Source organism: Osmerus mordax, chromosome 9 (genome assembly GCF_038355195.1).
Source record: "Osmerus mordax isolate fOsmMor3 chromosome 9, fOsmMor3.pri, whole genome shotgun sequence".
In the NCBI taxonomy this organism is placed as follows: Eukaryota; Metazoa; Chordata; class Actinopteri; order Osmeriformes; family Osmeridae; genus Osmerus; species Osmerus mordax.
This window is the reverse complement of record NC_090058.1, coordinates 9,184,418-9,200,599: the sequence shown is the minus strand read 5'-3', so window position 1 is coordinate 9,200,599 and position 16,182 is coordinate 9,184,418.

Genomic DNA, 16,182 nt, shown 5'->3' with positions numbered 1-16,182 from the left:
GTAAGAATAAAACAAGATGTTATCAGAGGCCAGGCTTTATTCGGAATTTCAGTCCATCTACAGTAGGCTTGCAACATCCATTACTTGGGTTAACAGATGTCAGTCAGCCCTATATCTTCCATCAAAGGCTTTTTAGTGACATCACCAGAATTAATCATGGCTCGATTGCAAAGCTAGATTAAGACAAGTCCTGGTTATGATCTTTTGACCTCTGACAGATCCAGGGGTCAGATAAGGACATCTCCCAGCCTACTTAAAAAAATAACCTGAAAGCCTTTATTCACTTAATTGAGAAAGATGAGGGAGATTTGGGGTAAATGCATGTATGCAGCCATGTATAACATATCAATCACATTTGAGATTCAATTGAACCTCCAAATACTTGACATCTAATATTAGACCAAAGAGCCATTGCCTTTTCCAACCAACCTCGTCCTTAATATGTATCATAGCCTATTGTCTCCAGGACTTACCAAAATGTTGAGAAACACATTCCTAATGAAATTGTGGACATTCAAAGCTGGATGAAGTTTACAAAAGTTTCAGTTTAGGTAGAAAATGGTACACTCTGTAAACCCAGCTCATCTTATCTTTATGACCATCATCAAAGAGAGGATATGACAGTGTGCATTACATGGACCTTGGATTCAACACGAGCGAGAGGAACCTTCTTCTTAGGATGGTGTCCTACTCTTTACTGTAAAGTTGAGCTTGTGCCATTTGAATAACATGAATACTTTCAAGTTTACTTGCCCCTCATAAATAAGTTCAGGTCTTATATTTACTGTAGTTATATATTCCATTGTTGACTTTTGGAAAGTGAGGTAATCTATAGTCAGATATAATGGGTTGAGTAGTACACATACACACAAACCATGCCTCAAAGGTAAAGAGGTAGGAGTGTGTGCTTGCCAGGCACGAGGGACTGTTTGTTCTGCGGTGTGTTGAGAAACCATTAAGAACATGGTGTGAAATGTCGGCACAGAGCAGCACTCCTCGTCTGGGTAGCTGGACACACAGGCGCTAAGGCTGAAGCTGCGTGTGTGCATGTGTAGACACTCTCATCAACTTTTAGGTGTTGGATAGGTACCTGGAAATACACTGTGTGGTCTCCTGAGGGCTCTTTCTTGTTATATATCACATGGTTCGATGCGGCTGCAGCATTCTCTTAGATCTATGCATCACATCGCAGCTAACACCCCTTTCTATCGTCACACTTGGAGTTGCGAAACAACTTATCTGCTTGGCTGATATGTCCGGTCCTTAAGGACGGGATGGTGTTTGCTTACACGGTGGCAGTGTAAGATGGCAACTGTCGCCCGGCCTTGCCTGACCAGATGGCCCAGCTCTAATGACCTCAGCTTGTTGCTGGTGAAGTCAGTCCTAATGAGGATTTAGCACCCTCGCAGTGCCAGCGGGATGCTAAGTAGTGTCAGCAAGTCACCTCAATCACAACGCAGAATGAGGTAACCTAGACAGGAGTGTGGTTCTCTGTCGGACGTGCTGTAAGACATCAACAAGCTACAGTTGTTCATTGTTTGGCCCGATCTTTCGTGCGGTTGTATTTTTGATTCCAGATCTGTAATCGGGGCGATAGTGTTTGGACGTTGTATAGACAGAACTTGTGCAGTTGTTTTAGGAAAGTTCAAGTCAAACTTGATAGGATAACAGTGACATGCCTGTAGTGCTTGTTCACAGGACAGAACTTTCAGACTCAGCATGGTTTTGTGGCCTGCTTAAATGAGAGTTAGTCAGCCAGTTTACTACCTTCTTAGGAAAGTCTTTTATTCCCATAAATCACTTACTATTCCCCCTTTCTCCACAAAACGACCAGGGCCCTTCTCCCTCAGACGAGGTCTCAAAAACTGATAAAGCTAGTTGAGTAACACCACAGAAAGAAAGCTGGATGAAACACTGTCAGTTACAGTATATCCATTTTCTAAACAGTGCAGGACAATCCTGTAACGGTGGTCTATAATGTGTGCCTCTTTTGTCCGTACAGCTGAGGCCAATCAATGTGTGAAATGTGCAATGTCAGATAGCTGACTGGTTGGTGGTCCCGGGTACAAAGCACATTGTTTAGACCTTCCACAGCCTGTGATTGGGGGTTAATACACTGCAGGGCAAACAGTATTGATTGTGCATTTTTGTGTGCATACTAATTTGGCCCACTTTTTGTAGCAATTTTGTGCTTCAATGTTTTGTCCGAGAGTTCAAATGTGTTTTGTTATGGTTTTATAGGTAGCTAAAGGTCTACTTTACCTGCCATGTTCCACTTTTGTTTCATCATTGTTTTTTTTTGCCAGTTACTCATTATTATTATAATGCTTTTCCAACCCTTTTTCAAGAGGATCTGTGTTTTTAAGGGTTAATCTCACACACACTTTGTGAGAAGAATTGACAGACTTAAATGCTCAATCTTCTACTCCATCTTCGTCTTAATCACACTCTTTTATTAACACCGGTGTTTCATAATTGTCCTCAGAGATTCAAAGGACACGGTGGGAGAGGCCTGTCACAGAGTTAAGAGTTATGGCCTGTTTATTGGTTACCTCTGCTCTCAGGTTTATTAAATCAACCAATCGTACTGGTGGAATGAGGTGTCACTGTGTGGCTGACACTCTTACCCAGGGTTTAAATTTACTATGCAGGGGGTAAACAGTATATGCAAGGTGTTTGTCAGGGGTGCACTTTACCCCTTCTTATTTACGTGCAAGAGCCCACTTGTTGAGATTGATGCAATTGTAAATTTCCTGGATTAATTTCAGCACCCCAGAAGGAGAGGTTGGGTCTTCTGTCACTGTTCTCCATGTGTGATATACTGTACACCCTGTTCTATTCTAAAAGATGGCTTCCGTGTGCGAGAAAAAGAGAGAATAGAGAGAGGAAGAAAGAGAGAGCAGATAGAGTGGATCATGTGACTGAGTAAGACATATAAAGTTTTCCTGGGGTGTTACACTTTATATTTTATCTTTAGGATTGTTTTAATTCTTCTTTAGGAGTCTATTTTTTTGTAAAGAGATCCAGTGAATGTATTTTTTTTTATTTTTTTATTAAATTGTTTAGTCAGAAAGGGGTGTTAGCAAGCAACTAGTAACTATATTTTTCCTCCTTCCTGGAGCACTTCACACCACTTCTAAGCAATTAGATAGTTTACTCTGCAGTGATAGCTCGTATCTTGTTTAAAGAGAAGGGGGATTGAGGGGGATTGTTGACTTTGGCAACCGGCCAGGCAGTGGTCATAATGATGAGGCTGTATAATGTTGTATTAAATCTCATGTAATAAATTTGCTTTGAGTAATATGTCTGCAGAATTAACACATATATCAACTTTTATGCATTATTAAGCAGTTTAAATAATTTGTGACCATATAAATGAGTCATGGAATAAATTGCAACCTGAATTTTTATCCTGCAAAATAGAGTAAAATGACCAAATGACCAGCTGCAAAGTATTTGTAAAATGTTTTCTTTGCTACCATAGCCTTTCACATTTAGATGTGTTAGCCTAGCAAGGCTAGCTTTCCTCTTGGTGGAAGGCTGATGACAGTGTTTGATCAGCCAGTGTTCTTCATGGGTTTTGGAGTTGGCCTTCTCTGGAACCCTTTTGTTCCCTGTGTGTTTCTCCAGTCCTTGTGTCCTGCTTCCCAGCTGCCCCCCAACCCCCCTCCCCAAACGTTTTATCAATGGAGTCTCTCTTTCCTTCACTCACTCATTTACTCTCCCCCCCTGCTTGCTTCCTTTCTACACTATCACACTCAACACTCTCCCCTTTTTATCTCGCACACTCTCTCTGACACTACACCGTATCTCTCAACCTCTATTTCACTCTCTTTTTCCCATACTTGTTCTAACTTGATCCCCCATCCCCCATGCACTTTCTCCCCTCTCCTCCATCCGTTTTGGTTCCCACAGTGTGATTCCTGCGGAGAGTGAGTGAGGGGGAATGAGAGCGCACCGGAGGACAAAAGGTCTGAAAGGGGCTTGGCTTTGACAGACTGTATGTATAGCTACGTGTATGGCTTTGTGTGTGTGTGTGTGTGTGTGTGTGCAAGGGTGTGGTAGTCCCCTTTCAGTATACCCATGATACACCCACAACACATGCCACTAACCACCCTAAACCCTAATCAACCCTGTTGATTCAGAATGAAGTGGGACAGTCATGCTTGGGCTCAGGAACCTGCACTGGTCTCCTAATTGGATCTTTGCATGTTGTTGTTTGCATGTTGGATCTCCTCTGGCTTTCTGAGTCAGGTTACTACTCTGCATCCCGGGGGCGGGGGACAGCATGAGGCTAGCCAGCGGAGAATCCTCAGAGGCTAAACTGAGGCCATTCACAACAAACTGCTAACAGTATCAACAGAGAAGCCATGCAGAATGATGCTGTCAAATAGATACATCGCCTATTTCCACATTTAATAGCAAGCCCATGATCTGAATGACATTATATTATGTTTTATTCATTTAGCTTTTATCAAAGCAACATGCAATATTGTGGTGCATATTGTACTGTAGAAAGTATAGTAGAAGATCAAGGATCAGAAGTGCACAGTTCTGTAATTACCATATAATTATGATATACTATAGAATAAACCAAAACATGGTAATGTAATTGCATTTCTATTGTTAAAACTTTGGAGTCTGTGGCTGAAAACCAATTGGATATTGTGTCTTGTGTCACACACATGCTCTAGGCCTGAGATAACAGTTACTTGTGTCAGATGGTGCAGAGTTTGAATTTGAATCCACCGGTATGTTCGTGTTTGCATAGCTGACATTCCCTGAATCCCTGAACTCAGTCAGTCTGTCCTGGTATGTGACAGTTTGAAGTACCACACCTGAGCGCTCGCCGCCTAAAATGTCAAAATATCAAATCTTGTCACATCCTTTGCACACAACACTGGTTTACAGTTGTCAGAAGTGTGTGTGAACTTAAATATATATATTTTTAAACAGTTAATGAATAAGGCTATGGATGTTCCGTTGACATTTTTTAACTATACAAATTCTTTACACTCTAATTCTTCTTCTTTTTCTTGCTTAAATTAGATCAAAATCAGATGAAATGGAATGAAAGGATATGTTGAACTTTCAATATAGACCAGCTATTCAAACATCACGAGTGGAAAGTATGACTTGATTTTACCCATATTACATGATGCCTGTTCCAGTGTTCCAGTGTTCTCTGGTGAAACATGACACCATATGGCTCTGGCAAGTTTCAAATAAACACAATCATGGGATTTATATGAAACATGTGTAAGCTAGCACCTAGGCCTACTTATAACTCACATTTACACTGAGACTAGAGGATACAAACCCCATATTTCAGCCAAAACATGTTGAGTAAGGTCATCTCTCCAGCTTGAACATAGTGAGGCTGATTAAACCAGGGTATTTTATATATCTTTTTCCCTAACTCTATGGCATAAGGTGAGGTTCTCTTTTACCGAACATATGTTGGGAGGAGATTAAGGAGGCTCTCTTTGGATACTCCCACACACACTAACACACACACCCTTCCCAGTTCTGATGTATAACTGGGTAGGGCTTATCTCTGACACAGGTTGTATCCTTGAACAAAAGTACCAGTAAATTAAACGTGTGTGTGTGTGTGCACACATGCACTGTGAGTATTCACAACTGTATTTCCATTTGTTGGTTTGCTTTACTGACATTCAAACTTTAAAATAAAATAGGCTATGCAGTTATACTGTCTATTCTTTGTGTTTAATTGAGTTATTAGATATGTAGGTGGTTTGTTACCGTGAGACCCACTTAGAATACCCAAACCACTTAGCTTCATAAATCAGTTTTAATCCACAGTGCTTAACCATGATGAGAAAGCCAATACGTACTCAGACAAAGTCATAACATTAAAATCTGTCACTCTACCTACCCATCCCAATGCCAAAATTGCTTCACCAGCTGCGACCTTCCTTTGAAGCATGTTTGTTTCTGCCTGCCTGCCTGCCTGCCTGTCTGTCTGTCTGTTTTTGTGAGTCTGTCTGTGTGTTTATGACAGGGACTGGTGCTTTCCTCCTGTAGGGTGTGTCCCATTGTTTTACGACAGTCATATTTCCCAAATGTCATTCCACAAGGAACTAAGTAAAGCCAGACTTTACTCCACAAAAAATAAACATCATGGGCCATATTCCCATTACTAAGCAGGAAAAGAGCTTTGCGTCCTTCCTGAAGTGACCCTGGCCCCCCAGACGGTCAGCTAGGGACCAGGATAACCCTCCGACTCTGATCGGGGTCATTCAGGTTCTGTTTCAACAGAGAGATTAGGTTTCGGAATTCTCTTCCCACAGAGTCAGATTGCCATTTTAGGGGCCATTTTGTCAGGTCTACGGGGTCTCCAGAGGCTCCCAGCAGGTAGCTCGGTACAAAAGGACTGGTTTCCTGCCTGTCCAGCTAATGATCCCATTTTTATAAAGTGCCCAGCATGAGGGTCAGACACAGAAACAGCATCTCTTCCCGCACACCAACAGTACGACAAAAATGTGTCCAGCAAATGTTCCATTGCTTTCTATGCGCAATACATGCAAAGCTCAGTTAAGCCCCAGTATCGAAAATTCCGCCAATTGTGCATTCCGGGCTGTGTTTCGATTCCTCCAAGGATCCCATGAGATCAGGGGTGTCATAGAGCTGCACATTCATCTTCGGGGGGGGGGACTATCTATCTGGTGTGACGGCCTAATCTCCACGCCTCAATGAGAAAGTGGAACAAACCGAATATTTATGCGCCCACAACTTGCCCGGTCAGACAAACAGGTCAAACCCAGTCCCTGTATCGGAGGGGGGGAACCACAGACATGAAGGCATTCATCTGTCAAACATAAATAGGACATTGTGGACCAACTCAAAAAACAGATGTTTTCTTATTTGTTCAAATAACTTAACAAGATATTTTAACATTGTAGATTCTCTATAGGTGTTCTGTGCTTGCAGACATTTGTGTGTCACAGATGCTGTATGTGATGCTGAATGTAGCAGGGAATTAAATCCGACATTGGCTACTGATAGGATCAATGCTGGAGATGAGATCCCATAGGAAAGTAAAGAAATGAACCTGTCATTTCACTGAACAGTCAGTTTCACATTAAGAATAAATGATATGTTTAAGTACACCGGTTGGAGAGCAGGAATTGTTATGTCATTCTGCTGACTCTGAGGTTCTGTCTCCTCTTCCTCCCTGCTGCTTGCTGTTGACTCATGAATAGGATACTAATCTCTCTCAGTTGTTTTCACTCCCTCTAAAACAGTTTTGCTGATGTTGTCTCCCAAAGGGGCCTGTAATTAGCCTGGACCATGACTAGCTCTCGGACTAGCCACTAAGAGTTCTCTAGGGAACAGAGAAGTGAAAACACAGACGCAAGGGAGCTCATAAGCGTTTTCTTCAAGGACAAATTACATATGTCAATTATTTCCTTCTCTCCGATCATAAGCTGGTTTTCTGGTTGTCCAATCCAATCAGAGGTCATTTAAGTCTCTGAAAGATCTCAAAGGGGCTTCAATGGGCATTGCACATAGCTGCAGACAAAGCCACTAATTGGTTAACATCCAGGATACCGACTATGTTTGTTGAGGGAGAACTTTGGCTTCCTGTCTCAGTGAATGACGGGATGAATAGATTCAGGTCTCCCTTCAGATTCTTCTCCTCTCCTTACGTGAACAGAGTGCCTCTTGGCCTTATCTGTGTTTTCTTGATAGTTTGTATAGTGTTTATGGGAACCGGAGGAAGAGAGACAGAGCTCCATTATATGTTTGGGGCATTGTTTGTGTTTATATGTGTGTGTGTGTGTTTCATTGTGTGCAAGAGTAAGTGTCTTTATCAGTGCTACTGCTTGTATGTAAGTGCTCAACCTGTCTGGACAGATTTACTGCATGCATGGGAGAGAGAGCTTGGTGTTGTTATGATAATTACGCAGCATGGGAAGACCATGTTGTGTGTGAGACAATGAAAGCCTGGTGAAGTAAAGGTTTGATCGTATGAGAGGTATAAAGAGGCAGGCTGTAGTGTTTCTGCGCAATTATTTAATGTGTCTTTTATAGTGTGTCTGTGTCTGGAGTTTTAGTCTATATGCATGTGTGTGTGTGTGTGTGTGTGTGTGTGCAGTACTGTATGCTACTCTTTTTAAACCCTAATCCATTCTCTAGTTAACGTGGGTGATCATCATTCCGCTGGCCACTTCATAGCTCCACCAAACGTTGGGCTGGTAATTAAATCTGTCTATGGAGGCCCTTAGAAACACACACACCCACTTGGACAGCTGGACATCTGGTCAGGGCCAACGGGGAGTCTCTGGTTGCAGATTATTGAGGTATTTTCGCTTGAGTTAGCATCTTCCAGACACTTACAAAGATGAGACACTAAGATGAGGAAATTTAGCATACACCACTTGAAGCTTAAACACTGACAGGTTGTATGGTCAGCAATTTAGATTATTTTATCGTCTGGGTAGTGGCCAGATAAACGACATAGTAGCAGAACATAGAATACCTCATAGCTTTCAGCGACATGAACACTACAGATGTAGCCAATCCAATATACATTATCTGACAGAATGTACCCTTAGTTTTCAATGTTAACGTAGGCCAGAGGGTCAAATCCGATCGTTTTTCATGGTGGGAAATATTCATTTACCAAATTACATTTGGACAAATTTCTCCATCGTGGATCTATTTATTTTTTGTCAGAATATATCATATTTATTTAATGACATCAATATCAACACTCATAATATTTCTAGAGCTGTCAATCTGAGTTATATTGCACATTGGCACATTTTCATCTTCACCACAGTGGGGGATAGAGCCATAAGTGTATTGTAAAAGATTGATATCATTTGAAAGCCAATGACAAAAAATGACTGCAGTAGGCAGATTACTTTCCCAGACTCTAGGGAGCTATCTGACTTCAGGCTAATTTGGCAACAGTTACTGTTGCAACGCTAGCTTTGAACGATGGTTTCTGTGTATCACACTTACCTTACACAAATTTTGTAAAATTATAGATTAGTTAGAAGGATTTGAACTTCAAAAAGTCATTTATTGCATATGGATATAAGCTTCACCTAATTTATCTTAATTTTATTCGATCTCAGTTTAGCGTTAGCTCAGAAAGCAGTGTGTTGGCAGTGGTGAAGTAGGACTCGCATAAGGATTCCCTCTGCTGTGTATATTCAAAAAAGGTGCCTGGTCAGGATCTCCCACATTCCAGGACAAACAAAAGGGGAAGTGCAGCTGACTGGGAATCAGTGTTGGACACGCCCAGAAAATAGTAACAATATGACAACCCTGTCGCACTTCGACAGTAACAGTGTATTCCCAAGTGTCAGAGCCTGAACATGTTTTTGCATGAAACAGCTGTAACGTTAATCATGGCAGAAACATCGTGGATTCAGAAAAGTAATCTGACGTGTTTTTTTGCCAGTTTCATTTTCGCTGCTTAGACTGAATTAAATATCCAGTCATGCAGTTTTCGATGCTACTTGCTGTTACAGTTTCCAGCTCTCTTTCCATTTCCCCTTTTCTTCCTGCATTTCATGACTCGTCCTAAATATAAGTCCTTCACCTTTGACCACTTCCTCTTTCTTTTCATCCATCCCATCATTCAACCACCTCTCTCTTTTCTAACAACCCCCAAACTGTCTTTCCCCACTCCCTCTCTTTCCCCTCTCCTCACTCCCTGCCCATGTTGAGCGAATGACCTCATTGGAGAGAAAAAGGGGGTCAAAGGGGAGTGGGGACCAGGGATTGGCTGGGCTCTCGTGGCCAGGAGGAGGTGGCGTGGAATGCCATAGCAACAGCCGATTATGAAGCGGTTGATTGATCCTAAAAGACAGTACAGGGAAAGAGGGGGAAGAAGAGAAGAGAGAGGCTGGGGTCGACAGAGATTGAGGGGTCAAATAAGGAGTTGGTGACTGAGTTGAATTTTATTAAGGAGTACATAGTGATGAGAGGAAGGCCAGGCTGTAGCTGATGAGTACAAGATGAGGCAGCGGCAGGTTAGATACAAACTCAATGACCTAGCATCACAAAGGTTACACAAGGTTGGAGGCAGTGCTAGCCAGACAGACACAGCCCATTGGATAGGACACTGTGACATACACTCACACATGCTCCATCTCTTCTGCTCTTGTCTGTCGCTCTCTCTCTCTCTCTCTCTCTCTCTCTCTCTCTCTCTCTCTCTCTCTCTCTCTCTCACCACACACGCTTGTCTGCACACACATACACAAACACACATTCATAATGTATGACTAGACAGGCCTAGACACTAGTTACATGGAAGAGCAGACCTGCATTAGAAATATGTTGTGTAACCAGGCTGAGTCATCTCAAAAAGATTATGTCTGACAAACACAATTCAATAGGTTTTAAAATAATTGTTATCTTTCGTTTAGAATGGGTCTTTCATTGCCACTTCCAAACTATCAACTAACTGGAATACTATATGGTGCATATGTCAGATGGCTAATTGGAGAAACGTCCTTGAAAATGTGTCTGACGATGGGGAAGGAGCCTTCTAGTTCCTTGAACAGTTGTTCTGGGGAGTACAAGTTTTGGGGACTTACTGGGGAAACACAGTTTATGGGGTGTTCAGTAGGAGAAAATTCAGGCTGTCTGAAATCTTAATCTTGACCTTTATTGTGTGCTTGTGTAGTGACACATATTTCATGGGTAAATACTTTGATGCTGGGTCAACAACAAGAGCAGGGCGGTACAGGAAAAGGGGTTTGTTATTCCATTATCTCAAACATAGAGCAAACTAACTACATTACTAAGCCCCTTTGGCTCCTGTGTCATATTCCGGGGGGGGGGGGGGGGGGGGGCAGAGTTGGGCAAGTTGGCTTCTTGTTTTAAATCTATTAATCCCTCAGGCACTATCTGTTAGGGTCTCTCTCTCTTTCTTTCTCAGTTATCATAGTCAAACTATCACCAACATTGAAATAAGTACGAGTCTCTGATTCTGCTCATCTCCAGAAGTCATGAACTCTTATCCAACCTCAGACAGAAACCAGCAGGGTGTATGTGTGTGGTGTGAGTGGTGGGTGGGGTGGGGTTGGGTGGGGGGTGGAGGGGGTTGTTAAAGAGGGTGAGGGGGTCAAGCTGTACCCCTGCCACTGTCTGGTGCTCGGACTGGAGGGGGGTCATAGCGAGTGTGTGTGTGTGTGTCTGCCCTGGCCATCTGTCCGACAGTATTGTTTTGCAGACAATGGTGGAGCAGGCTCTTCAAAGGCCTACCACGGTGAATGGGAGAATGGGTGCATCGCGTCAGCCCCTCAAACGAGATCTCAGCCATGGGCTAACTAGACCGGGACTGAACACTCACACACATACACACACTTGTTTCTGCTGTACAGTGTTTCCCCTAGGTTTACAGCTTTGGGGGGGGGGGAGCATGAAGATGCTCCTGGGAACAAGTATTTATGTACAATAAAACATCTGACAACCATAAACAAGATGGAGTCTCACTGCATTAGTTTTTGTCGCCATTGGGCACTGCACTAGTAGCCTAGGCTAAGTCAAATTTATCTAAATGTTTCCCCAATTGTGGCATTCTCGTCAAGCTATTTTCATGTTCCAGACATGGGCTTACTGACAAACACACGCAAATAGTTTATTTCTACTACTCCCAACTCTCATGCGTTGTCTTTTACATCTTTATTGTTCCTACTCATAACACAACTCTTTCCCCTGCTCCTGTTCTCTCCCAGTAAGGAACTCATTTTACTTGGCTGCATTTATCTCCACTCAGGAACTATTTGAGCTCAACAGGCTAACCTTTGAGGCTCACCTCTCTTGCCTGGCTAGTCACAGATAAGACAAGGGAACCAGCAGGGTTGGCTACATAGTTAGGCCAGGTCAAATGTCAGGCCTGTCAGAATAGCCGGGGACTGCACCAGCCTAATGCATTTAGGGTTATGGCAGCCAGCTGTGAAACTTTTATAGATGTAGAGTGTTGTCAAGGAAATGAGTATGGGGTTGTAAGTGTCTCAACAGATAAGAGTTAATAGGTTAGAGTGACAGGGTCACATAAGGGTGTATTTTCTGTGCTTATCTGGAAAAGCTGCTTACATGTTTGAATTGAATGTGACCCTCACAACTTATCAAAAGTTCCCCGACTTCAAATGTTATGCCACTATCCCAAAATAGTGTCCTCATTAACGGATGAAAATATCCCTGTGTTCCACTCTCAGGGCTTAATTTTAATTGAGATAATCTGGAAATGCAATCTGGAGGCCAAATGATTATCAGATTTGTGAGCACAGCTGAGAGGTCTGTTTGAAGTATGTCCAGGACATAGCAGGGGCAGGAGAAGACTATAATGACCAACCATTCCAAAACACTTCCATGGCCAAAACAGGATATTATTTTCCACTGATTGTTGCGTCACAATTTCTAGTTTCCAGTTGCTGTTTATTCAATGTTTATTGATTTTTTTCACTCTGTGCTCAATCATATAAAAGAGGTGCAACTAACTTTAAAGTTGGTTATAAGTTACAGCAAACTGAATGAATGTTTTCTGGGGGAGGCGGGAAGGGGGTAGTGAAAAGCTGTCTCAAAATAATTCTAGTCCTGTTTAAAGAAACACAAAACAGAGAAACAATAAGATGATCCAATGCATCATACCACTCGTATGTATCTATTGTGTACAGGTCATTCATATTCAGATGTTAGAACCTCCTTTTCTAGTGTGTATTACGTCACTCATTGTCATTCCAGTGCATCCACTTTTTCCCACGTCTACTGTTACTGTTTATCTCTTTCTCTGTGTCTGTGTCTGTCTGTCTGTCTGTCTCTCTCTCTCTCTCTCTCTCTCTCTCTCTCTCTCTCTCTCTCTCTCTCTCTCTCTCTCTCTCTCTCTCTCTCTCTCTCTCTCTCTCTCTCTCTCTCACACTCTCTCTCTCACACACTCTCTCTCTCACACACACTCTCTATCACACACACGCACACACACACAGATACCCTCTTTTTGGAATCAGCAAAAGGGCACACCTACTTTTGCACTTTTGCAGACACCTGGAAGCCAACACACATATTATGCACATCTTCATGACTCCCTGAGAGATTGGAGCCTGCTGTGCTCTCAGGGTCCGATTCTATTGAATATGGCAAGACAGTCATCCTGAAAACTGAAATTGTAGATGTCAATGTAGCTGCAGAACATGAGCCAGGGCTGACGATGAGGACCGTCTGAGGCTTTAACAGATGCCTTATGATAGAAATGGGTCAGAATCTCACTCACCTGTAATTCCAACATTGAAAGGCAAACTGAAATATTCAGTGAAAAGTGCTTTATAAAATGTTTGACATTTGGCGAAAAGTTTTCCGTCTAAGACTAATAATTCAGTTTGCAGTGTGAAATGTTAGCTTTTGCTACAATGCTAAATGGATGAATTTTCATAAATGCTACGTTACATTGCTTTTCCAACCACAAGCTTACCATGCAATTTTGCATTAGCATTATGGTAATCATTTTCTCTGATAGAAGTGAAATTGCAGCACATTTCTTTCTGACGTGGAAATGTTTTCTTTTCCAAGTAATTTTAGGTCAGCTTTAGTGTAATTGAGCAATCGGTTAGAATTTGCATGCAAACCTTACACTTGCCAGTTGCCACAGAGATTAAATCATTTTACAATGGCTTAACATTCTTTTCAACGCTACTTTTCCATCTGAAAGAGTCTTTGAGTGTGCACTGGTCTGGGGTCTGATGTGTGCCATTAGATCTCATCTTCAAGCATATTGTAGGCCTAGAGTCAAGGTTCTGTCAGATATATTTCCTCCTTTTCTTCCCTGCTTCCCCTGTTTGTGTGTCTGAGAAGGTGTGCTAGGTGTAGTTCATTTAAGCCTGTGGCTGTGTAAACACATGCACATTCACTCACAAACTCATCGGCACACATACGCACTTATTCTCTAGTTCACGGCTTGTCATTTTTTCACACATACACTCCTTAAAACCCATACGTTCACCCTGAATCAGTCTACAGGACAGAAGAACCTAAAGTGTCATACAGCCGTGAAGAGAAGCGTGAATTCAAGAGAACAGACAGACCCTCAAGTCAAACAGTCAGAGCTTGTTGCTAGGGAGACCTCCTTATCAATGGTTTGGTATGCAGTCTATCTCCCCTCACCACGTCTCTCCTGGTCCCACTCTGAGCTGCCTTCCATTGCTTGTCTTATTCATGTGTTTTATTTATGAATCAAGCCAAGTCCTCCATGTGTCAGCCCGGCACGCCCAGCCACCCAGCAGACTCTGTTTGTCTAGCTTTGTTGAATGACGGGAAGAACGCCTAGAATGTAGCCCTGTCACTCACGTTAGATTATATATCGCATGGATTATATACGCTCGCATGGATTACGGTGTGATGGTATTTCAGGAAGAAGTAGAGCTGGTTTTAACAGCGCCAACGGCCATGGAAAAGGACGTTTGCAGCTTTAAACCACCTGGTGCTACAGTATGTTGCTCAAATGGCAACACAACGTGTGGTTAGGCTGTACAACAAGGCGCCACCTTCATGACCCTTCACTCTTACCACTACTCACGCTCTCTCTCACACAGACACACACACACACATATACACACACATATACACACACAGGAATTGTAGGGAGGAGTCGTCAGTGGAGGTAGTGGAGAATGTAATCAAATCCAAGCAGGGGGCACAAAGGTACTTCCCCCCTTTCCTGGTACATGGCCCTTCCTTCTCATATAGCCCTCCTCAGAGTGCTGCGGTCTGTGGGGTGAGGGGGAGGGTTCTGTACCTGTACTGAAGCCCGGAGCTGGCCTTGAACTTTGAACAGATACAAGTGTTTGTTCAAGCTGGGCGTGCAAGATTGAAGAATTGAACTTTTTTATTGATACACAATACAATACAGTCCAGAGTCTGGTAGTGTGTTGCTTATGGGCCACATACCTTCACTGTAACATTTTGTTTGCCTTCATTGTTCTTTTTCTAGCATCAAACAAATACCACAATTGTGCTTTTTATCATGATTAAACAGCATTTTGTCAACTGCTCAGAATAGTGATTGTAAAGTGTTTTAATAGTTTCAGTGAGGTTGGGCAACACTGTAAGATGCTGTGCTAACCTACTATTCTCTGAAGTGATTACATCATGGCCTGCAGCCAAAAGATGAGGGGATGAATTTATCGCCAGGGGTATTGAGTGAGACTGCAGAGGGACTTCTCTCTGCGAGATACTGTGTCCAATGATGTACAAGCCTTGGGGGGCTTGAATGGGATCACATTTAAACTGCACCGTTCTGTGTCAATGCACGGGGAAATCCTGGATGCGATTCTATTCTTTTTCTGGTGCGCCTGCAGTATGGCTGCACTGACGAGAGCTCTGCTATTACCTCAAGGGTCATCAGGCTTCTGAAAGAACATTCATATGGACATGGATACACTGTCGACACTCCACACTAGTCACTTTACACACTGTCACTTCAGCTACTGGTTGCACAATCAGCAATATTGCACAAATTGCACCCTACTTGTCTCTAGGTTAGTATAGGTTATAAGGTTAGTATAGGATACTATGTGTATTCTAGGTTAAGTGTACTCCATTGTTTATTATTTTGTATATTTAGGAGGTTTATTACATTATATGTTAGCTTATCAATTGGTGTAACCTATGTTCTGAGTACTTATATGTTTATGCCAGGTTGCTTTGCGTTGTCTTGTCCAAATAATTTCAGGTGCCCCCCGTCTGACCCTGTGTTGTTCTGTGCATCTGACAATAAAAGACTTGAACTTGAATTATTCTCACGGCAATTGTGGAGATTAGGGCTAAAACACATGGATTTGGTTTCTGTGTGTGTCTGTGTCTGTGTCCAGAGAGAGGGGAGAGAGAGAGAATAGGCTTACTGAGATAAATGATGCAATATCCAGAGATTATACAGCTGTAAGAAATTAAAACAATACATGTTAGACACTTAGTACTTCAAATGGCCTGAATAGAAAAAGTTTCCTCTCAGCATAAAAGCAATTGAAGCAAACTGTACTTTACTCAAAATGCACACAAATGCCCCTGAAAAGAACCAACTAGTCTTATTTGAAAGCTGGAGACGTCATTGGCATCATAAAAGACTCCATCAATGGTGCAAATTCTATGGTTAAACACCTCTCACAATGAAGCATAGGATGAAATGTGGTCAGCCAGGTGGTGAAC